At 39.5% G+C, this 25,188-nt stretch overlaps 1 protein-coding gene and 1 pseudogene across 1 annotated transcript in view; one reads left to right on the forward strand and one right to left on the reverse strand.

Moving 5' to 3' along the window:
• The window catches only part of EXOC4 (exocyst complex component 4), a 753,548-nt gene that overhangs the window by 394,585 nt on the left and 333,775 nt on the right, over nucleotides 1-25,188 (forward strand). The gene's annotated exons all lie outside the window — the stretch shown is intronic.
• Nucleotides 13,655-16,186, reverse strand: LOC128775627 (ATP synthase F(0) complex subunit C2, mitochondrial-like; annotated as a pseudogene).

Genomic DNA, 25,188 nt, shown 5'->3' on the forward strand with positions numbered 1-25,188 from the left:
TAATCACAGAGGTCTTTGATGAACTTTTCCCACTTTAAATACATCAAAGTAAGTAAAGAGAGTAGAGAAAGCCATTAGAAAATCATTATAATAAACACCAACATTGATCTACTTCTGTCTCCTTTGGAACCTTCCCTCCCCTTGTTTTAAGCTATTCAGGTGGGCTTTATCTAGTGAAGTAATCAGACTCTCCAGGCCATCAAAGAAGAAATGTAAGTGATGGGGGGAAAAAAAAAACTTTTTTGAGATTTCAAGGATACTGATCTGTACTGTGAGGACCCAGTTTTTGGTTCTGACTTTCAAGTTGAACCTTTTTGATGGTAAACAGCCTCCTGCTTATGTCTGTGTGTTTTGGCTTAAAAAAAAATCAATCTCTGAGAAAATGGGCTTCCTTTCAGCCCCGTCTCCTCTGATGATTGATGTTAATTCAGGAAGCTGCTGACCCAAGAAAAAAGAATTGTTTGTGCTGTTGTTTTGAATAAATAAACTTACGAAGAATCAATGGCTGTAGCTTGGAGAAATTAGGTGGTCGAGAGCATAAAGTCTCTTTCCATCGTGTCTCTCATGTAAATAAGGCTTGTAAAGGGCATTTCAGCTCCAGAAATCTTTTTGAATGATGGAGGCTTGCTACAAAGGGGAATTGTCCTTTAATTTAAAAAGAAGTCTTCTATCTGTAGTGAGGAAAGTCCGTGTTTGTGACAGAACGGGACACCTACTAATTCCTACAAATAATTCCAAACTGGCAGTAGCAAAGCGAGTGTCCCCGTCACGGGCCTTAGCTCACCTTCAGGATTGTTTGCTTTGGGACCTCAGTCTTCCCACTGCGGTTCAGAGAAACATTTCGGAAGGACTTTGGAATGTTTTATTTTGTTTGAAAATTCAAAGGCTACGTGGTCTGCCAGCCCCAAAAAGTTAATCCAGGTGATTTTCGGATCCTGCTGGCTGTTTACCCACTGACCGTACGTGAATGCTTCTGCTTTGCCGCATCACGATTTCCTTGACCTAAACCACACCACCAAGTGTTACGGTCACGGAGGGAGGGTGACATCACCTACGATGTCTGTTCTTCAGGCAAAAATGTGATTCACTGGGTTCCTGGCCATGAGACTCACAGTCCACGTTATAGGCCGTCCACGACATCTGAAAATAGAAAGACAGCCTTGCTCTCTATTACCTTTTATTTTGGTACCACTTACTCAGCAATGTCTAGTAAAGAATGTGCTTCGCTTCTAAGATGATCTAATCCACAGTTTCAGCCAAACCAGCACAGATTTATGTTAGAAATACATGCAGAGTTAGGGGCGCCTGAGTGGCTCAGTCGGTTAAGCCTCCGACTTTGGCTCAGGTCATGATCTCACGGTTCGTGGGATCGAGCCCTGCGTTGGGCTCCACCGTGACAGTGCATGGAGCTAGCTTCTGATTCTGATTCTCTCTCTCCTCCTCTCTCCCTCTCTGTTCCTCCCCCGCTCACGCTTGCTCTCTCTCATATAAATAAACTTAAAAGAAATTATTTTAAATATGTGCAGAGTTAGAACTTAACATCACCATGCTAATTACAGCCTTATAAATTGCAAAAAACATAAAAATCAAGCGATAGTGTGGAAGCTAAGTAAGTTATGGTATTTTCAGGTAATGTACTATTATATAGCCATGAAGTCAGTGTCTTAATCTGTAGAATGGAGACAATAGTACCCGCCTCATAGGACTGAGATGCAGACTAAATGAGTTCACATATGTGAAGCACTTCAAATAGTGGCTGGCATGTAAATATCATAGAGCTGTTTGCTGTTTTTATTAGTGGTATGTTAAAATTTTACACACGAAGAGCTTTTGTTAGCAAAGAGAAGTATGTATGTTTCAAGTAAATACAAAATTATGGACATAATGAGATCTTAACTATGTAAAATACTTTTAGGAGGTAATATAACAAATAATGAATATAGTTATCCCTGAGTGTTACTTTTTCCTTTTTAGTATTTCATTTTTTCTATATTTTAATATTTTCATCAGATGAGTATATGTTCTGTGATGGGGGGAAAAGATGTAATTTTAGAAAGTGTCAGTAGTGTCCAAAAATGCATTTTGTCGAAAAGAAATGATCTGATACATCCAAATCTGCTCAGGCAATTCAGATTAAATAAAAAGAGTGAATATCTACCTAGTTTCAAGTCCTGACCCTACCACTTACTAGATAGTTGGTCATAGGTAAACTATTGAAACCCTAAAAGTCTCATCTGTAAAAGAGAAATAAGGTCATTTTTTTCCACTTATCTGATAATGCGGTTGAAAGGGTTGCATGGGGAAATGTATATGGACGTGCTTTACAAATACTATCTCACAGTATGCAAAATATTCTATCTAGGCTTTGTTTTCTAGATTTAAATGGTAGGGACTTTCAGGTGTAAATGGTATTAACTAAAGAGATTTACTGAAATTTTTAACAAAAAACGAATGACGTATGACTCAACAGTAAAAAATCGGTTCACCTAAGACTGTATCTTAGACTTAAGCCTCAACTGTATTCCACACTGGGATTTAGATATCTGTGAAGTACTGATTGGGTAGCCCAGAGTCCAGTTCATTTTATGGGAAGAAAATCAGATTGACATTCTTAGGTCATTAAACAATGCTCTTGATTTAGAAGGAGAGTGGCCATTGTATGCACACACAGCTCCACCCTCAAAACCCGAATTGTCTCCTAGACTATCCCTCTTCCCTTGTTTTCTGTTATTCAAATGTAGTCTTTAGTAGGGTGAGTTAATCCCAATGAGTGTGCATGCCTGTGTATGCTCCCCCTGCTGTTTGGACAGTGAAATCCAGCAGTGCTGGTGTTGAGCAAGGAAAGTCGCACTGCACTGTCTTGTAGGTTTATGACTATAGCGTGAACTTGGGAATCTGCTTTCACCTGTAATGATACTGAGACATGTCCATCATTTTCAGGTTCAGTTTATTTGTTTATTAAGTAGAGGATTCTTGGGAACGTCAAAGGAAATGGTATCTGTAAAAAATGGCTTTTGGAAACACCTAAATCACAGAAACAGGATATTTGTATAGCCTCAAAGTATCTCTCCCAAAGTGTTTATTACCGTGGACGTTTTAACCGAAGTCCACAGATGCCTTGACACTCCTCCCCCCAAAAGATAAAACCTAATTCCCCTGCCCTAGAGTGTGGGCTGGACCTTGTGACAAACCCCTGGAAAGGGAAAGAGAGGAACTTTATAGTAGAGAAACCGGACAGACACCCGCCTTGCATGTGATCAAAGTTTACATCACCAGTAATAAGACCTATTGATATCATGTATCCCCTGATGTGATAAGATGAGGAAGGCACTTCACCTCTGGGGTGGTCCTCCCCGAAATCCATAACCACCGTCTAATCCTGCGAAAACATCAAAGGAACAACATAGCTGGTGAATCCTCCTCAGAAGTTTTGAAATCATGAAAGACAAAGCCTGGGAACTGTCATAGGTCAGAGGAGACTAAGACATGACGATTAAATTCAATGTGGCATCAAGGAGTAGACCCTGAAACAGAAAAAGGACATTAGTGGAAAAACCGGGGACATCAGAATGTAGTCTGTAGTGGAGTTAAGAGTATTGTACCAATGTTAACTCAGTTTTAGTAATGGAACCCTTGTTAAAACACGGGGAAGCGGGTGAAGGGCACACAGAACTCTCCATACTGTACTTGGCAGCTCCTCCGGAAGTGAACAATTTTTTCAAGATTAAATGTTAAAAAAAGAAAAAGAAACTTAATACTCAGGAAGTAACACACAGGTGTATAACTTAATTCGAAAGAAACGGTATGCTGTGCACTATATTCAGTTGTATTTAATAGAATATGTATAATCTGTGTAATTAAAAATTTGATTAATCTGGGGTGCCAGGATGGCTCCGTCAGTCAAGCATCGTACTCTTGGTTTTGGCTCAGGTCATGATCTCACGGTTTGGTGAGTTCAGGCCCCACGTCGGGCTGGGCTCGGTCAGCGTGGAGCCTGCCTGGGATTCTCTCTCTTTCTCCCTCCCTCTGCTCCTCCCCCACTCATGCTGTCTCTGTCTCTCTCAAATAAATAAATAAGCTTTAAAATATTTTGATGATTCTGATGAAATTTTTGACTTACTACCTTTTGTTACCATTTTAGAGCAATTCTATCATACATTTTCACTGGGCTGTTTCCTCTGCTGGCACATCAGCTCTTGTATACATCCTTTATTCTGATGGTCATTTTTAAATATGCACAGTAACAAGCACTTTCCCTTTACTGTGGAAAAGGAATGCCATATCAAAATGGCTGAAATGGAAGCTCGCGAGAAACTTAAAACTTTACAAGTTGGTTAAATGATGTAGAAGTCAGGAAAAATAAGTAAGTCTGTTAAGCAGGATAACAGCCATGCTATTAGAATAGTTAATTATGGGATATCACAAATCTAGCACTGTTTTCAACACTTGATAGCTATGCCTTTATTTCATCCCTACAATGAAAACTTACAACCTATGAGGTACTCTTAAAGTTCTCAAGGTGAGGAACTTGACACCTCGAGAGGTGTCACCCTATTTCTGAGAATCCATATGCTAGGTTCATGCCATAACATGTACTAAAGAAACACCCAGGTTACCCTGCGTGGCTTTCCAGAAGAGAAGCATTCCCTGAGCAATGGCGTAGGCCACTTTTCTCATGCACACATTGTAATTCTATTGCCTGCTAGTTCCGAACCAGACGTTAAGTCGTGTTTGCCATCAGACCCTTTTACCACGTCCTAGGGGCTGAGGCTGTCAGTCAGAATGACTCAAAAGCTACACCTGCTGGGTCCCAGAGCACATTATATTCTCCAGCACCAATACGTGCTTTTGAAGGAAAGGAGTTGGTCCACACATGGCAAAGGCATGTATGGATTTCCTTTCTGTGCCAACACGATGAAATGCTTTTCTTTAAACAAGTCCGTGTCCTGATTTTTCAAAGACTTTATCATTCTATGAAAGGGGAAAAAGTGTGAAGACCTGATTGAAAGACTGCCCTTCCCGCTTTGATTTTTCTGAGCACCGTGGCTCTCTTGAATGCCATCTCTCCCCTCCTTTTACTCCTGTCTTTCTTCGTGGGGCCTCGCTTCTCCTTCCCTGTGTGTTTGTATTACATGGCTCATTCCAGCTGACACATTTTGTTAGTGTTCACAGACAGATGAGAAGGAGTAAAATCACTGTGAGTGTTGTTTCTCATTCTTTTAGGTCAACGGGCTTACTTTCAGAGATGGCACTCCTCGATTGCTCTGCTTGGGGCATAATTGATCAGTATCAAGTTGGCAGCATATTTTACATCTGGCTTGTTAATTTAACTCACCGCGTGCCGACTTCATAGCGGTGTTGGCTTCTCTCTTAGGGCTCAGTATGTAACATACGTATTAAGCTGTCAAGAGGCTGGCAAGGCAAGAATGAATGGTTTCTAACTTACTCATCTGAGCCATTATAAGTAATATCTGTGGCTTCTGCATCAGACTAAAACACATGGTGGTAATTACTCTCTCACTGATCGTTAAATATTGTTTAAGGTTAGAATAATTTTAAGTAGAATCCTCATTTGAAAGCCCTACCTCTAATATGGCTTTATGGTCTCTGCACGGCACATAATTACCAAGTTTTGGGGCATTCGCGAGATTCTAGGCATTCTTTAATCAAGAAAAGCAATTTTGCCAGTTTTGTTAAAACAGCTGTCACTTTATGATACATCCACTCGTGGGGGAAAAAAAATGAGGTGGTATATATTAGCATCAAATATGAAAAGCTGGTGAATATTTTACCTACAAATCTCCACCTCCAAAATACAGGGATATAAAATAAAATACCTAGAAAACAGAAATTCCACCCATTTTTAAAAATTATTATTAAACCATGGCATATTAAGCAAATGATCACCCTGTGCTCCCGGGTTTCTTTATATGCATTTAGCAAGCTGTCCTGGATCATTTATAAAGAAAGTCGCGAAATCACACTTGCTATTTTAAAGATGTATTACTTGGGGCACCTGGGTGGCTCAGTCGGTTAAGCGGCCGACTTCAGCTCAGGTCATGATCTCGCGGTCCGTGAGTTCGAGCCCCGCGTCGGGCTCTGTGCTGACAGATCAGAGCCTGGAGCCTGTTTCAGATTCTGTGTCTCCCTCTCTCTCTGACCCTCCCCCGTTCATGCTCTGTCTCTGTCTCAAAAATAAATAAATGTTTAAAAAAAAAAAAAGATGTATTACTCTGCCAACATAATCCATACGGTTTATCCAAGTAGTTGAGACACCTCCGCTTAACCAAAACTTTAACAGATGCTACTTAGCACAGATGTGATGAACTTGTGAGAGACTGGTCACAGCTCAGAAAAGACGCCTCTAGATGTCATCTCCTTCTTTTGCCTTTGATAGGACTGCATGTAAACTGTGATATAGTGTTTTACAAATGAAAGGTAAAGTATTAATCCTTCATGATAATTTACTATATCAAAATTAATTAATTAATTAAAATGTGTTTAAAATGCCAGAAAGCATTATTCTTTGGATTTTAATGCACTTTTGTAACTTTGTGAAGGATGAAAACGTGATGGTTTCATTATACTGTTTATAAGCTTGATAGATTTACAAAGACCAAGCATTTCAGTACAAAACTACCACATTCTTACTTGATTTTCAACTTTAAGGATTGGTAGTTTGAAAAATGCCACATTACCTCAACTTTTTAACGACTGGGTTTGATGAAGGAGAAGAGATTTTGCATAATACGAGACATTTGTGGGTCCTAGGTTAAAGGAAATGGGGAAGAAAAATTATTCAAAATGACCACATAAAAACAAAATGAAGGGGCTTTGATTTCTGGCAAGGTTGAGAGCTACAAAGTCTGGAAAATTTCCCAGTATGAAACAGTTAGAAATGCTGGATGTAATGTAATAAAGGTCCTTTCAAATGTATTGCTGACCTTGTTAGTAAGAGGTCTCCTGGGGACGAAAATAAAGAGAAAACCAAAAACCAGAGCAGTAAAGCTAATACCGATATTGCAGCTGCTTGGGGCATTTGTCAGTCTCAGTAACCAGGAGGCTTGAGTTTTAACAGCTGCATCACTACTGGAGACAGGACCTTGGGCCTGCACAAGAAGGGATTTTAGAATTAAAACCACCATATGAAGCACAGAGTTTTTGAACAGTTATAACTTTAGTAAAAGAGTAGAATAGAAAAAAAAAAAAAATCCACTTAGCAGTAAAGAGAAATGACGAGGAAATTCGTCCTGGCAAAGCAAACACTTCTTCTCTGGAAGGATATGCTGTGAATTCAGACCTCAGTTCTGTCCATAGATAAAATTGCCTAACACGTGAATTCACAACCTGAAATTACAGAAGTACACAGGGGATATGTAACCATGAGCTAGAGTCAAGCAGAAACAATAAGCAGTTGAATTAGTTCCTAATAATTTTAGAAATGGGATTAGTAGTTACAGAATACAAAACAGATGTGTTTCAAATATTTAAAAACTAAAATTTGTATCAAAAACATAAAAAAATAAGAAAAAGAATATTTTGCTGGCAAAATAAAACTCTAGGCAGTCTTGATAAAGAACCAAAAGGACCTCTAGGAGTGAAAATTCTAATCTTTGCCTTAAGAATTTAGTTCATGGTTTAAACATCAGATTAGACACACGAGAGAATTAGCAAACCACTAGACAAATCTGAAGAAACTACTTAAAAGTAATGAATAAAGACAAAATATTTAGAAAATATGAAAGAGAAGTTAAAATATGTAGGCTGCAGTGGCACTTTTACAAAGGACTACGAATTTTTTTTAATTTTTTTTAATGCTTATTTTTGAGAGAGATTGTGCAAGAGGGAGAAGGGCAGGGGCGCCTGGGTGGCGCAGTCGGTTAAGCGTCCGACTTCAGCCAGGTCACTATCTCGCGGTCTGTGAGTTCGAGCCCCGCGTCAGGCTCTGGGCTGATGGCTCAGAGCCTGGAGCCTGTTTCTGATTCTGTGTCTCCCTCTCTCTCTGCCCCTCCCCCATTCATGCTCTGTCTCTCTCTGTCCCAAAAATAAATAAAAAACGTTGAAAAAAAATTTTTAAAAAAAAAAAGAGGGAGAAGGGCAGAGAGGGAGACCCAGAATCCAAAGCAGGTTCCAGGCTCTGAGCTGTCAGCACAGAGCCCGATGCAGGGCTTGAACTGTGAGAGCTTGACCTGAGCCAAAGTCGGACGCTTAACTGACTGAGCCACCTAGGCACTCCAGGGACTACCAGTTCTTTGATGCCCTTCCTATCTTGAGATGGAGTCCATGCCCTTGAAACCGGGCAGATTTGTGACTGGACCAAGAGTATGGTGTAAATGTTATATAATTTCTGAAGCTAAGTCATAAAAGTCTATACAACTTCTACCTTGTTTGCTAGAATGATTGTTCTTGGAACCCTGAGCTGACATGAAAGAAATCCATTAAATTACTGTGAGCCTCTGATGTTTTTGTTTTGTTTTTTTTTTAAATGTTTATTTATTTTTGAGACAGAGAGAGACAGAGCATGAACGGGGGAGGGGCAGAGAGAGAGGGAGACACAGTATCCAAAGCAGGCTCCAGGCTCTGAGCCATCAGCCCAGAGCCCGACGCGGGACTCAAACTCACGGACTGCGAGATCGTGACCTGAGCTGAAGTCGGACGCTTAACCGACTGAGCCACCCAGGCGCCCCGAGCCTCTGATGTTTTGAGGAATACCAAACCATTCAGAGCCCAGTCCTAGCTCTTGAGGTCACTCCTAGTTGTTTGAGTGTTCCCATCCGAGGTCCCAGACATCATGGAACAAACACATTCCATCCGTGCTCTGCCCTATTAGAATTCTTGACCCACAAATAGTGTTTGTTACTAAGTTTTGCAGCGAGTTTTTACACAGCTGTAGGTAAATGGAACAGATAAGACGAGAAGTTCAAACATACATCAAGAGAGTTTTGAAAGAAGATAATAGAATGGGAAAGAGGCAATAGCTAAGGAAATAGAAACTGAGAAATTTCTAGAATTGATAAATGACAAAAACCCTTGGATCCCAGAAGCATAATGAATTCCAAACAGGAAAGATAAAAGAGACCATACTTTAATGCAGCAAAATACTATGGAACATTAAAGTCAAAGATAATACGTTAAAAGGAAATGGAGAGAAAATAAAAATAGATTACTTAGCAATGAAGTACAACCTGCATCAGTAAGTATAGTTAAAAACTGGAAACATTCTGTTAATTGACAGAAGGATTAATAAAGATATTGTGATACGCTACAACAATAAAAAGCTACCCATGCTACCCAGTAATAAAAAAATGGTTGAACAGGAACTGTGTACCTCAACAGGAATCAATCTCCCAAACATAATGTTGGAAGAAGAATATAATATGATGGCATTTAGGTAAAGTTTAAATGTGAGAAACTATACATATGTCTCTGTGTATTCTTTCGTAGTCCATGTGTATATAAAATATAAAGACATAGTTCAGAAGGATAAACATTGAAGTCAGTATAGTGGTCACTGCTAGGGGTGAGAGAAGGAAGAGGAATGTGATTGGAGAGGACTACACTCGAGGCTTGAATGTTTTATTTATTATTATTTTTTTAATGTTTATTTATTTTTGAGAGAGAGAGTAAGAGACAGAGTGCGAGCAGGGGAGGGGCAGAGAGAGAGAGGGAGACAGAATCCGAAGCAGGCTCCGGGCTCTGAGCTGTCAGCACAAAGCCCAACACGGGGCTCGAACTCAAACACCGTGAGATCGTAACCTAAGCCAAAGTCAGACACTTTACCGACTGAGCCACCCAGGCACCCCAAATGTTTTATTTTTTTAACTGGGTAGCAGCTGCATGAGTACTCATTATTCTTTGTACTTGTATGTCTGAAGATTTTATAATAGAATTTTGAACAGGAATAGGAAGATTTAATGAATAGGGTGAATAGGAAGCTATATGACTTCTTGAAGGAAATACGTGCTTAGTGTGAAAAGATTTGGAGAATAGAAATTATGTGAATCCTATTGTCACAGGAGGGTGGGAGAGACACTGGTCCTTGTCTCACAGAGTCGAAGAATTAATCTCACGGACAACAGAGAGTGAGCAAAGTGATAGAGTCTGTTGAGAGAAAGTGTAAAGCTTTCAGGAGTGAGAGGGGTCCCGAACTGGGTACCCAGCAAGGATTTTTGTCCCAGACTTTTTACTGGGACCTTATCAGAAGGTTTGTGAGACTTGATGCATGGCATCTAGCACGGACAGGTCAGGAACAGGTTTATCTCATCCTCCTTTCTTCCCAAACTCTGCTGCCACTGACTCTTCCTCAGCCTCCCCCCCTGCAGCTGAGCCTGACTCCCTGAAGGTCCCTTACCTCTCCCTGCCTAATGTTAACCCTTTCCCTATTCACTGTTTACCTTTTGGGTTAAGTAAATAGTTAAACACATAGAAGAAAGATCAAAGCAGATCTGGCATGAAATCAGTTCTACCTGACCGAGACATTTTTGAGCCTTGGCAAGTGGGGGTTGATGAACTGGTGGAGGGGAGGAAGTAAAATAGGAGATTTGGAACCTTATGGCTGAAGTCTAGGAATTGTTTATGAATGGAAGGTGTTGTTTGATAATGAACAAGGTAGAATTTGGACTTCTATATCGTTAGTGATACCACTGAAACATCTTTATACTCTTAAAAATCCTCTGATCTTTCTGAATATTTATAATAAATACCGTGCCCCATTTTGATGAAGGTGACTATTTTTCATTACTCAAACACCTGTCAGTCACTGTGATTTGTCAATTATAAATGAAGTCCTTGTAAGTAAGAATGAATGGGAAAGAGGGGGATGTGCGTGGGTGGGACTAGAGAAAGGCCGGTGAGAAGCAAAATACTCACTGATTTTTAAATTGTTAAGAACAGTGGTTCCGAGGCCATTAACGCCATTTTCTTCTTTCCAATGGTAATTTGGTCAAATGGAGAAGCATGAGTTATGGGAAGACAGCTTACTTGGAGATTTAACTTGATTTTTAAACCCTTTGGCAAAACTTTTGCTCAGTCTTTTAGTTGGATCTTTTCTTTGCAAATAGAGACTCCTTTAGATTATCGCCAAGTGTTATGGCAAGTATGTGATGTACTCGGGAGTTATTAAAAAATACAGGGGAATCACAGGAATGGTAATAAACATTATAAAGCTGAGTAGAAGAAGAAAATAGAATCTGAATGATAGCTGGCCCACAAATACTCATCTTCCAGTAAATGATTCAGCTAAGTTTCATGTTTGCCTTCCCTACTGTAGTCTTACGTTCTCACAATTTGGATTCTTTTAAAAATTGGACTTCTATATCATGCTTCAATTGCTTTTTTCTCTACCTCATTTCAATTTTTAGCTTTATATGAGTAAGCGTATGATCTTGGCTTCTAGCCAGCCTTCGAATCGGCTGCCGTGGGTCCACTTAGCTGTAGAACAAGGTCTCTAGTCTGACCCCATCAACAGGGACTTTATTATATGTGGACTAGATGAACTCAGTGATGGTGACAGTTACTTGGTCTCATTTTTACGTCCAGCCGTGTACCATCGGCAGAGTGTGATTTCCACCTAATCAGCTAGTACAAGCAAAGATTTGACAGGGTTACCACAGTTTTGATAAGTCTGTAGGCAAAGAATTACTACTAAGTTTAATATCTGGTACAAAGTTAACGTTACTAAGTTTAGTGTTTGGCTTTCTCTAGTAACCTTATTGTTTCATATGTTTTGATTCTAAATTTCTACAGTGGTATTTGCCCCTCTCTAGTGCCTCTTAGAACCTGGGTTCCCCACACCTCATGACCTGATTATTAATACAAGTACTAACCTTTCTCAAAACTAGTTAATTCTTTAATCCGGCCTTAAAATAAATTCAAGCAATTGTTCATTATATTTTAGCTTACCTATTACTAATCAGTTGCCGGGAAATGTAACTTAAAGAAAGCACCTACTGGATAAAGATATTTGTTTGGCATAAATATTTGCATCAAATCTTAAAATACTAGCGTATGAATCTAGGAAACGATGTGTGTGTACAGGCATATGTAAAATTTATTTTTAACAGTAGGCTTAGAGGACATGTTTGCCTTGAAGCACTCTTAAAGTAGTTGGTCTAGAGTGGAACTCTTTAGCATTGCTTTATATGCCATTGAACTCAGACTTAGAATCATGATTGAGACACCCCATAATGCAAATAGAAATGTCCTGAGGTCATTGTGTAATTTTATAGGGCTCTTCACCAAAGCCCAGAAGAAGGTAGTAAATTATATTAGCATGATTAACTCCAAAAGAGCTGGCCTTTTTGGGAAGCCAGCTGAAAATCGAATTCTATGTGTAGGCACACAGTGTATAGAATAGGCATTATATGGTGTACATATCTACATGCATTTTTCCTTTGATCAACACAGCGTTTAATTAACTGGAATGAAGTCTTCCACAAAATGAAAATATGTCTTGAAAAAAATGGCACCAATAAAACAATACCTTGAAGCTTTCTACTCTGAGTCCCAATGGATTAGTGATTTCACTTTACATTTGAAATGACAGTATAGTGGTGATTATTGCTCCTTTGGGATGGATAAGAAAAGAAATGGTGCCCAATTTTATTAGTCATTAGTATTCTCTGTTATAAGTGATATGGGAAGCTCTGAAACTGGAAGAACATGGCCTGAATTTATTTTTTTAAACAAGTAAATTATCTTTCAGTATTAGTAAAAATGTAGTTTGTCTGCCTTAGAAAAAGAAAACCTTCAAACATAATTTAGCTTGTCTGTCATTTTAAACACTTCTGAAGACATAGCCCCATGGTCCAGGCCCATTTTTCTTTGTCAGGAGATGGTTCGTTGGTTCCTGGGTGAAAGTTTTGACATTGATGCTACATTCTGAGTACTTGAGAAACCAAAGGGTGCCAGTTATTCTGGGATTAAATAATGGTGTCTCCTCTGTCAGTCAGACATTTGCAGTATTCTGTGTATGGTCTGAAATCATTGAAATGCCCTCTTTCCTTACATATTTTTATTATGATACTATTGATTACCATTCTTGTTAGATTTCTCTTTGTTACTAGTCATCTTTATAGGGTCTTCCATATGCAGTCCAGTCTTTCTCATCCCCACATTTATTGCTGGATGGATTTAGAAATCCATTCCTGAAACTATGTTTTGATCTCCAAGCAAAACAGCCTACTCTTCCAGCTGTATCTTGGTAAGTAATCCTCACAGTGGAGCGATTGCTCGGAACCATGCTGAAAGTCCTTTCCCTGACCATTTTCGGCTTCTTCCTTGAGCGTTCATCCAGTTCCCCTCCCATCTCTCAACTCTCAACACATACAAAGTAAGGGAAACTGAGCAATCTCATGGCCCCAATCTTCACATACCTGCCCAGTCATGACAGCTGTGAAGTAATAAAGATTTTTATTCCTGATTTTCTTGAAGGGGAGAAGAATCACTTTTTAAAATTCATCTGAAAGCCAAACGTTATAAAAATCTTTTTTTTTTTTTCCTTATTAACACAGTATTTATTTGTCTTCCCTCTGTCAAACCCTGAGTCAAGAATTTTCCCCAGGCTGCCTGGCAGTGGGAGGGAGGTATTCCAAAAGGAACACACAGGGCAGATGAGACACTGGGGAAAGACCTATGGGAAGTGGAGACAGCTCTGTCACATGGAGAAGATGATGAGAAAGGCCACCATCATGCAAAAGAGTCCCGTGGCCTCCGGGAGGGCAAAGCCCAGATGACGTAGGAGAAGAGCTGTTGCTTCAGAGAGGGGCTCCTGGCATAACCAATGATGAGGCTCCCAAACGCAGTCCCAGTTCCAGCCCTGGAGCCAGCCACCCCTACCGTGGCAGCCCCAGCCCCAATGCACTTGGCTGCTGTGTTCTGTCCCTTGAAATGGCTCTGGTTCGGAAGCTGCGGCTGGGAATACGTGAGGTCGGGGGGTGTGGGACTGCCAAGCTGCCAAGGCTCCATCCGTCAGTGTCTCCAGTGGTTTTAGCGACACTGCAGACAGTGATGGGCTCAGCAGCTGAGAGGTGCTCCTGACCAAGAAGGGGCAGAGACTAACTTTGCACTGAGGGGCTTTGGCAGGAGAGTAGTTCCCAGTGCAGAGAAGATGGGGTGGAGGGGGGATCCTCTTCGGATAGCTCTTCCCAATACCCTTCAAGCGTTTTCCAGCAGCCCCTGGTCATCTCTCTTTCTTAGAAATCAGTGTTTCTTAATATTGTCAATGACTTAATCACATTTGTTAAGCATTTGCTTCGTGTCAGACGATGCGCTAACCACATTATAGGCATTATTTTTACTTTGCCCAAGCGGCCTTATGCGGTATGCTCTTTTTTTTTTTTTAAATTTTTTTTTATGTTTATTTTTGAGACAGAAAGAGACAGAGCATGAACAGGGGAGGGTCAGAGAGAGGGAGACACAGAATCTGAAATAGGCTCCAGGCTCTGAGCTGTCAGCACAGAGCCCGACGCGGGGCTTGAACTTGTGGACTGCGAGATCACGACCTGAGCCGAAGTCGGACGCTTAACCGACTGAGCCACCCAGGCGCCCCTGCGGTATGCCCTTTTGATATCTTTGTTGTTTTGGAAGGGGAAATTGAGGTTCAGCGACTTGAGTTACATACCCCTCGTTACACAATAAGGAAGTCATGGAACCCTGGTTCAAACCCAGGCAGTCTGATCTGATTCCAGAAGTTGCTCTCTTGATGGTCATATGCACTGAAATCAGTAAAACTGTGTAATGCTGCCTGTGTCCACACACTGAGGATAGAAAGAAAGATGGCCATACCCAACTGGGTCTCAGTAGCCTCTAAAAAAGAAAGGCTATTAAAAAAAGGTGGGGGGGGGGCGTCTATTAGAGGAAGGGAGAAGCAGGATAGCAAAACACTAAGACTTTAGAGAAGAAATTATTTTTGAGCAAAGTTTCAGTAGGTGTGGCCAGATTGTGTAGCGTGGCTCAAGGCTGAAGAGAAAAGGGAGTGGTCCTGAGAGGGTGACCCCTGTACCAGTGCCGTCTCATCCCTTGGGAAGTTGTTAGAAATGCAAACTCTCAGTCCCACCCAGACCCGTGGAATCCGAAACACTAGAGGTCAGGCCCAGGATTTTGCTTTGTTGCAAATCCTTACAGGTGATCCTGATATGTGTTCAATTTTGAGAGTCATTGTAAATGCTCAGGTGAGAACACAAGACTTATTTCAAGAATTTGAATATTATTTTCACTTCTCTTCCTTGCAACCAGAAGGAATAGATCTGGGTCTGATTCCACCTTGCCTGTCTCTGGTCCAATAGTATTTGCAAAGAGAAGCAGTTGATGATATATTCTCTTTTTATTTATTTTTAGTTAAAAAAAGTACACTTTATGGATAGCAAGAGCCAATGTTTTACCCTCAAAGAGTTGAGCCTCTTTTCAACTAACGTATCAGTCTTGAAAAACTTACTGTTGTTGCCATTATTTAATGTCTGGGTCAAAACCAAACCATTGACAGCTTAAGTCATTGTTGATCCTTGTTAAACTAACAGTGACTGATGTCCATTAAATGTCTACTCATTTTAAAAGTTTGACATGCAGGGGTGCCTGGATGGCTCTGTTGGTTGAGCGTTGGACTCTTGATTTCGCCTCAGGTCAGATCAAGCCCTGCATCAGGCTCTGTTCTGGGCGTGAAGCCTGCTCTCTCTCCCCCTTCCCCCGTGTCTAGAATTGACATGCAATTCTAGAAGTTCTGAATTACGCTTATCTGAGCAACTAATGTTGTGCATCACATCCTGTTATAGTAAAAGCCAAAGGCCTGTCCAGATTCATTTATTATAGTGAAATATGACTGTAGTAAGGATCACTTGAAATAATACTGTCTTATATGAAGATTAACGTATGGTTGGTGTATTCTCCACATTTCAGAGATTATCTGTGCTGTTTCTCAGGTCATTAAAAAGCAAAATATAGTACTGATTATGGATCATTTAAGCATGACATTATAAATTGTAAAACAAATTAATAGTCCCCCTTACATTTTGGTCTTTTTTTTTTCTTTATAATCTCTTGGGTTTTTTATTGTTGTAGTTGACATTGAAGTGACATAATTTACTGATTTCTTGAAATTAACTGCTTTTGAACAGCACATTAATCCCCCTCTCCTTTTTACTGTGTTTCTATTATATTTATTACAGTTATATTTTAACTTACTTGTTTGCATGTTTTCGAATCTGAAGGCAGAAAATCTTGTTGGTGTCCCATGCCTAGGGCATAATTACCGGATTCCTTTTTTTCTTTTTAAGTCGTGTCACAAATGGTCCAGTCAGTTGACCCTATGCAATATATACATTTAATAAACATTCACTGAGCACCGACTTTGTGTGTTAATTGCTTTAGGAAACATTCTAAGCACTGACTGGTCTGTACTTGGCTGCATGAGAATTACTACCTCCGGGCCCCATCCCTAATGATTCAGACACTACAGGTTAAAGACTGGGACCTGAGAAGCTAGTATTTGAAAGCTCCCAAGGTAATTCTAGTGTTCTCTTAGGGCTGAATGATAAAGAGATGGTCCTTTCCCTAGACTGGTTAGTCTTCTTCCTTATCTTTTCTGTTACTCTTTATCTCTGTTCTCATTCATAGAAACAAGCAAAGTAAAATAGGGAGATGATGGCTTATGTTAATGCTACAGAAGTGGAAGGCACCTTCACAGATTATCTTACTTAACTGCTACAGTTTTTCTGTGAGGTAAATACTATTATTTGCATAATTTTTTTCATAAAGCACCGAAGGTTACAAAATCTTACACAAGGTCATGCATCTAGTTAGTTCTACAGTATGGGTTTTAAAACCCAGAGGCATGTAACTCAGGAGCCCACGTTCTTTTCCCCTAACATAACCAGCACTACCATACAATGGAAATTAGTTGTTTTATAAACGTGCTATGCTAAACTGCATATATGTGTTCAGTTTTAAGAACAAAGAAAAATGCAAATAAGTCGAATGCTTCATTAAAAAGAGTTCAAATGCTCTAGGAAAAAAGAAGATGAAGTTGATTTTATATTTGTGGCCTTTGATTTTATTTTTTTCCTCTGTGCTCTGTGTATTTGTGCCTTTTCAGGAAAAGAATGCCTTCGGCTATTTTTTTTTATTTGGTGTGTATAGTTTTAAGTAGTGATTTCATTTTTGAGTTGAAACTACTAATATGAAAGACAATGCATAGGGGTATTGTACAACTTTATTTTTTAGCACTATACATTATATATCTCTTCAACTCGTGAAAAGAGCTACCAACATTTAGTGGGCATGTTACTCTGTACCAGGATCTAATGTCTTGGTTTTTTATTTACTCAAGTATGTTGGCTGTTGTTTTTCTCTCTTAATGGTTTTTAAGGCCATGCATTTAGATTTTGCATAGAATGTTAAAGTTTGGAGGCCGATGGTTAATTTATTTGTGCATGTCCTGTGTCTATAATATGGAAATTAAAAATAGGGTCATGATAATAATTTAGTCAATAAGAGTAGACATGTGTTTTACCAGTTTGATGCCATGAATATATTATTTCTTATAAAGGTATGCAGTAACCTTGAGGTTGCTTTTGAAAAGTACCTGTTACTGTTAATTAGTATCAACATCACCTTTTTAGAGCCACACGATATGATGCAAATGTTTGTAAGGGTGAAATCTTAACACACACTAAAGAGGCCAGTGTGAACTATATTTACAGAGGGTTATATTTACATTTAGACTGTTCAGAGATTCATATTCTTAAACTCCTCTGTGTCTTTGGGATGCCCTTTGCCTTAGCCCCTTGTGCAAATCTATGATCAGCCTTCAGATCCACTCCTCAGTAGAGTTTTGCCTGCCTGACCCTTTTTATGCTGAATCGGTGATTAGGTGCGTCACTTCCTGTAGAGATTTATCTGAATGTGTGTCTTCTTTACTGTGAGATGTAAGGACCATCTCTAGGAGCTCCAGCAGAGTCTAAAGTATTGCACATTCTCTAAATGTTTGATTTTGGCTTAATGAATAAAGTTTATTACTTGCTGTTGTAATGGAGAACGTACTAGAGCAATTGATTTTTCATTATCAGTTGCGAGATACATATTGTGACTCTTATTTTTAGGAAAACTGAGTTCCAGAGTAACTAAAAAGCTTGTTAGAGTCATATAGAAGGTTCCTTAAATTTAGTCTGACACTGTAATCATTTGTCTTTCAATCCTACATACTTTTCAATAAAACAGCATTTGCCAAACTGTTCCAAAAGACATTAGTGCCCCAGGAAATGTAGCTGGAGTCATGGCCTGTAAGGGACAAGACAGAACTTAGCGGGGGGAAACCCTTGCTTAAATAAAATCTAGTAGTTTTTTTTTTTGGGGGGGGGGTTGGTTTTTTTTTTAAACTCCAGGACTTTTCTGAACTATAATGTACTGAAGTGCAGAGTGCCAGAAAGATTCATATAACATAGAGTATTTTACGAAGTTACGTGTTAACCCCATCTTTAAATTTACTCTTCTCTTGAGAGACTATTTTTTTTTTTAAAGATACAGTTTAGAGAAGCTGCACTAAATGAATTCTGTATGATGTTGATTCAAGTTCTTTATATCAAAGTCATCTTGACTTTGTGTGTGAACAAAAGAAATTGAAAGATATTGGTTGTGGACTACTCTTTTCCTGGATTTGTCTCTGATTTACTCTCTGAGTTTTGCAAATTCGAAAAGTGCAGGAAATCATTTCCATTTATTCATTAATAAAGAGGTTTTCTGGGGAAGACACATGTTAAAATACCCAACCTTGGAATTTGTGATTTTGAGCCTGTAAGTCTCTTGTTTCGCTAATAGGTCCTAGTCAACATGTATATGCCAGATAATATTACAACAAATAACAATGGACAATCCACATTCATTTATTTTATTGAATTTATGTTTTATTTCCTGAAGTAGGTTGGCTTGGTAATTGTTTTTTATATGGAGACTTAGTTATCCAATGTGGTCCAAGGAACATTGCAGGGACCACTCTATGTTGTAGTTTATTTGTTAATAAAGGGAAAAAAACAGAGTTCTTCTCTGCTATTAAATATCATCTTGATAGTATCTGTTTTAAGAAAATTCAACTGATCAAATTCAAATCCTAGGCTTAACATGAATTAAAGTTTAATTCCAAGAGGGCAGTTAGAGGTAGTTGTGATTTCAGAAGGAAATCTCCAAAAGCTAATAGAGATTGTGGTTTTGGGGAGAGAATCCACAACACTAGTTGTAAAGAGAAAAGAACCCATTAGTGTCCAGGGTAATCAGTGTAAGGGACTATTACTGCCATCACTATATGGAATTCGTGATGGTAGAAGGGACAATTGAGTTTTTATAGTTTCCTCCAGGGACTAAGTAACTTAATTTGGTTAAATGTAGTCTGGAAAAAAAACATCCACACAAAATAAATATTGTGACTTTGAGAATGAGAATACCTGGCCTATTTGAATTTGAAAAGGAAAGGGGAGCTTCAGCTGTGAATTAGTGTGGAAGCAGTGTGACCAGGGACAACAGGCTCCACCATTTTCAAGCTTAATGATCTTGCACAGCTCACTGTCTATATTTACTTAAAAGGAAGTGGACTATGACTATAATTCTGATTATAACCTAGGAGTGTGAAAGAAAGTAAAGTAAATATGTCTGCAGCTGATTTTTTAGATGACGTAAAGGGTACCTGGGTGGCTTAGTTGGTTGAGTATTGGACTTCGGCTCAGGTATAATCTCACGGTTGTGAGTTCAAGCCCCACATCAGTCTCACTGCTGTAAGTGTGGAGACCACTTTGGATCCTCTGTGCTCCTCTCTCTGCCCCTCCCCTGCTTGCGCTCTCTCAAAAATATTTTTAAAAAAGAGAAAGAAAGAAAGAAAGAAAGATCATAGGACTGATTTTTTTTTTTTTTTTAGTAAATATTCCAGATCTGATCATCTAATTGAATTTTATCCATGAAACTCCTTATTTTTTTAATATAAAAAACTCTACCAGGGCACCTCGGTGACTCAGTAGGTTAACTGTTCCACTCTTAATTTTGGCTCTGGTCATGATCTCAAGGTCATGGGATCGTGCCCTGTGTCGGGCTCAGCATGGAACCTGCTTAAGATTGTCTCTCTCTCTCTGACAATTTCCAGTGCATGCACTCATGTGCTCTCGCTCTCTCTCTCTCTAAAAAAAAAAAAAAAAAAAAAAAAGCCACCCTTGCTCCAAACATTTCTTTTTAAGTTTATGTATTTATTTTGATAGAGCAGGAAGGGCAGAGAGAGAGGGAGAGAATCCCAAGGGGGCTCCGCACCATCAGCGCAGAGATGGATGTGAGTCTTGAACTCACGAATGAGCTGAAACCAAGAGCTGGACCCTTAACCAACTGAGCCTCCCATGTGCCCTGAGCTGAAACCAAGAGCTGGACCCTTAACCAACTGAGCCTCCCCGGTGCCCCTAAACATTTTTTTTTTAATCTTCCTTTGGAATTACCTTACAGAAAATGTAAGGACCCAAAGGTTAAGTACAATTGCTTTATATATCTTCATATATGTTATATATACTTACATATAGTCTATGTGTATGTGTACACATGCACACATATTTTTATAACACCAAATGAAAGTACCTAATTTGTTCACTTTTATATTCATTAGAGGTTTAAGTCATTTTAAATGATCCAAAAAATCTGTAATAGACAAAGATATGTAACAACTTCACTTTTTTTTAATGTTTATTTTTGAGAGAGAGAGCGTACATGCACGGGAGGGGCAGAAAGAGAGGGAGACAGAACCCGAAGCAGGCTCTGAGCTGTCAGCACAAAGCCCAGCGTGGGGCTCGAACACATGAACCATGAGATCTTGTCCTCAGCCAAGTTCGATGCTGTACTGACTGAACCACCCAGGCACACCACCATTTCATTTTTAAAGGCAGTTTCTGAAGTAGAATAGTTTTAACAGTGTCAGTAGCTCTGAGGTTAATATCTAACATCCATAGGCAAGTATTTTGAACGACTTTTATTTGGATGTTTACATTATCGTATTTAAAAAAAAAAAAAAATAGCAATTATCTGGGCCGCCTGAGTGACTCAGTTGGTTGAGCGTTCGACTTTGGCTCCGGTCATGATCTCACGGTTCGTGGGTTTGAGCCCCTTGCCGGGCTCTGTCCTAACGGTTCAGAGCCTGGAGCATGCTTACGATTCTGTGTCTCTCTTTGCCCACCCCTAGCCCCCTCCTTTGATGCTCGCAGGCAGGCGCACGCACTCTCTCCCCTTCAAAAATAAACATTGAAAAATTTTTTTAAAAAACAGCAATTATAGCATATTCTTACTTGGTGAAAGAAACAGGACAGATAGGCAGGGAGTTTGTGAGTAAAATGCAGAGATGGGTATCAATGAAAATAAACAGTATGTTAAATCGGCAAGTGGTATTCCATTAAAGGGTTAAAAATACCTAGCAAGTCTTAATTTGCCGAATTCTTAATTCGTCGAATTCTTCTGAGTAATTAAAATTAAAATATAGTCCTAAACTTCAGAAAATTTCCATTATTCGCATAACTCTTATCCTCCAAAAGACCTGAGCAGAATATAATAAGACTGCGTAATTCACAATCTCTGATAGGATCATCTGAATTGGAGCTGAGTTGAAGCATAGTATTACCTTAAAGATTTTAATGAAATTGAATATTAACACAATTAAACAAGATCAACCAGATCAGAAGCTAACGATCAGATCATTTTAGGCGCTGTCAAAGAGCTTGCTTCCACTGGGGCTTTGCTGTGCCAATTGCTCATGTGCTGTATTTGTGTATTAAACTATATTTTCTACCAGACCGCATTTAGGTAGAAGTTCCGCTGCATTGATAGCTTTAAAAGTGATTCAAGTTTTTTTTAAAGACGAAAGTATAGTATTCACTTGGCCTTTCTGATAACGTGTTAATGGACTTCCCTCCCATCCAATTTGAATCGTCACTTGATGACCATCCTGTGGATGTATGCATGATGCATGCAGATTTCTATGTGAAAAATTACACATGTGTATACCTTTGTATTCATTCCATTAGCCTCAATATAATTAAATTATTATGATGAAAACATCCAGTTAAACCATTTCCAGCATCGTACCTTTATAAGAATTTATAAAGTATATGTACTTTATAAGAATTTACAAATTTGATTGATCAGTTACAAATGCCTACTGCAAAGGTGATAGACACACATACGTATATTTGTATTTGTGTGTACGTGTATACAACTATACAGACTCCTAGGTCAACATTGAACATAGCTTTTGGTTGCCTACTAAGTGTACAGATCAGCACTCTCCAAGAGAGAGATAATATGAGCCACGTTAGGAAAAAAAAGGGTAAAGAAACAGGTGAAATAAATTTAATAATATTTTATTTCACCCAACACATCCAAAATGTGATTTTGTTAATCTTAAAAAATAAAACTGCCAGTTATTTTATCAGCAAAAATGGGTTTATTTCGGAATACCAGAGAATTGCAATCGGAGACAAGCAAGCTATGTCAAAACCAGAGGCAATTCCAGAAAACCAAGGAAGGGTACAGAGAAGAGGGGGGAGTTGGGAAGGCTGTTACAAACAAAAAGCCCATTGGAGTGCCAAGTATCCTTGTTTTTCCGGTGGCTGAGTTGTGGAGGTCTCTCCTTGACTGGGCTGTTGCTGGGGGAGAAGAAAAGCCTTTCTTCTGCCTGCTGGGAGAGTGAAGTCTGTGCCCAGGGTCCTTCTCTTCCTGTGTGCGCCCCCTGCCGGTCTCCATTCGAAATGAGACTTCCTTTCATTAATTTTCCACAATTTCCACCTGTAATTAATATAAAAATCACAAGACATTTTACATTCTTCTTTTCATGCTAAATCTTAGAAACCCGGTGTGTATTTGACACTTAGAGCACATCTCAGTTTAGGCTGCCCACATTTGACTTCACAGCTGCACGCGGCTTTTTCCGCCACTGTACCGGGCCACGCAGTCACGTCCTTGTCCACGCCCAGCGTGAGGGGCAAGGAGGGTCGGGATTTTGAGAACAATGCAGTTAGGATGAAATCAGAGATCATTTAACAGTTTCTCCAGTAATCGCTGCTTCCTTACTATAGAAAGTTCAAAAACAAGAAAACAAAACACAGGGTAGGAAAAAAAATAGCTTTCTAAATATACATGGACGCAAAGACTATCTGCCAAAGAGCTGCCTGAATTATTTTTCTTTGTTTGCTGACAGAAGCCACATTTTCCAAATTCAAAGTAAGAACCACAGAAAGCTCCAGTCCTTGCTGATTCCTTCTCAGGTTGGGGAAGAAAAGTCTTCCTGCCTCCCCGTTGGAGCCATCAGCAGCTTTCATGAACATTCCTGTTGGGGAGGGCTGCCCCCCCCCCCCAGCAGCTCTGAGGGGAGGTGTGGGGTTACCTGAGTAATCCGCTTCTCAAAAGAGATTGCAAACAGAAGATTCTGCAACTTTAGACTCTTAGGCCCAATTCATATGAATATGAAAGGGGGTGTCTTAGTCCCTAGACTGGGCAGCGTAGGAAACAAATTTATTTCCCACTGTTGTGGACGTCGGAAGTCCGAGGTCACCATGGTACCAACCTGGTTCAGTTGTGGTGGTGACTTCCCTTGGTTTACAGGTGGCCCACCTTCTTGCTGTGTCCTCACATGGTGGAGGGGGCGCGCTGATGTCTCTTACTCTGCGTAAACGAACCCTGATTCCATCGGGATGCTCCCTTACCATGACCTTATCTAAGTTTAACTACCTCCCAAAGACCCCACCTCCAAATAACCATCACATTGGGCTTCAATGTGCAAATTCTCAGGGGGCGGGGAGGGGGGGGGGGGACACAAACATTCAGTTCATCACAGAGGACTGCTTTCGTATCTCAGGTGTTCACTGTCTCCATTTCTGGTAAAAAACAAAATAAATCAGTTCTTACACTAGTTTGTGTGTACATACTCAGTGGCCTTTTCCTACCTGTTTTGGTTTTTTTTTTTTTTTTTCTTAAACTGACAAAAAATTGAAGCCAAGAGACTCATTTAGCATATAATTAATTGTCAGGTGCTTTGATAGAAATCAACTTATACTGGTGATTAGTTAAGAAAATGACAAAAAACATGGGGCGCCTGGGTGGCTCAGTCGGTTAAGCGTCCGACTTCGGCTCAGGTCAGGATCTCATGGTTTGTGAGTTCAAGCCCCACAATGGGCTCTGTGCTGACAGCTCAGAGTCCGGAGCCTGCTTTGGATTCTGTGTCTCCCTCTCGCTCTCTGCCCCTCTCCTACTTGCACCCTGCCTCTCTCTGTCTCTCAAAAATAAATAAACATTAAAAAAATTTTTTAAATGACAAGACACTTGTTAAGTAGAAACAAAGAAAAAGAGAGTTGACAATGGTATACCAATTAATTCGATTACATTTCCTATTTTAGATTATAGAAATCTGTTCATTTTTCCCCCTCAACTCTCAAATGCTTATTTCTGAAAAATGTATGTTACCATTTTTGTTTCTGACAGATACAAGGACTTGAAATTTTGAAATTCTGCTTATCTTAAGTGACAGTGGACAATTGCTTAGATAATGGAATAATAAAAATGGTACTTGAAATTTGCATGGTGCTTTACAGTTCATATTATTTGTAAAGTGCTTTTTTGAAATCCTCAAGATAGAACCTAATAAAAACCCTCAGATTTCGAGAACTTTTGAGCCTGGGCCACCCAGCTGTCAGCCAAGATAAGTCCTGCTTCTGACTTAGAAAACCCTTAGCTCTTCTATTAGAATGCAGCTGACTTTCCTGATTTACAAGAATTATAGGAAAAAGAAGACAGAAAAGTAGAATATGTGGTCAGTACGGGCAAAAGAAATTCTTCATAAGTGACTTACAGACTAAAATGAATGATTAGCTTGAAGCTCAGATTGAGTTGAAAATAGAGTTTGGGAAAGAACATCTATTCCGGTTGGCTACATAGGGACATACTGATTGAAAGGGTTCTGTAACGTATCTAGTCCTAATAAGAATTTCTTTGTCACTGAAAAAGAGGAACTGACTTGAAGTGTTTTTATTCATTAAATATTTATTGAGCATGTATTATGTTCTGGAGAACAAAGACAGGAATGTCTGCCATCATGGAGCTTCAATTCTGGTGGAAGAGAAGTTTCTATTTCACTGAAGGCACTCTGCTGAGTATTTGATACTCTCTCAAAAGTCCTACCATGACCATGCAGCC

Source organism: Panthera pardus, unplaced genomic scaffold (genome assembly GCF_024362965.1).
Source record: "Panthera pardus isolate Hobbes unplaced genomic scaffold, ASM2436296v1 HiC_scaffold_8, whole genome shotgun sequence".
Classification (NCBI taxonomy): Eukaryota; Metazoa; Chordata; class Mammalia; order Carnivora; family Felidae; genus Panthera; species Panthera pardus.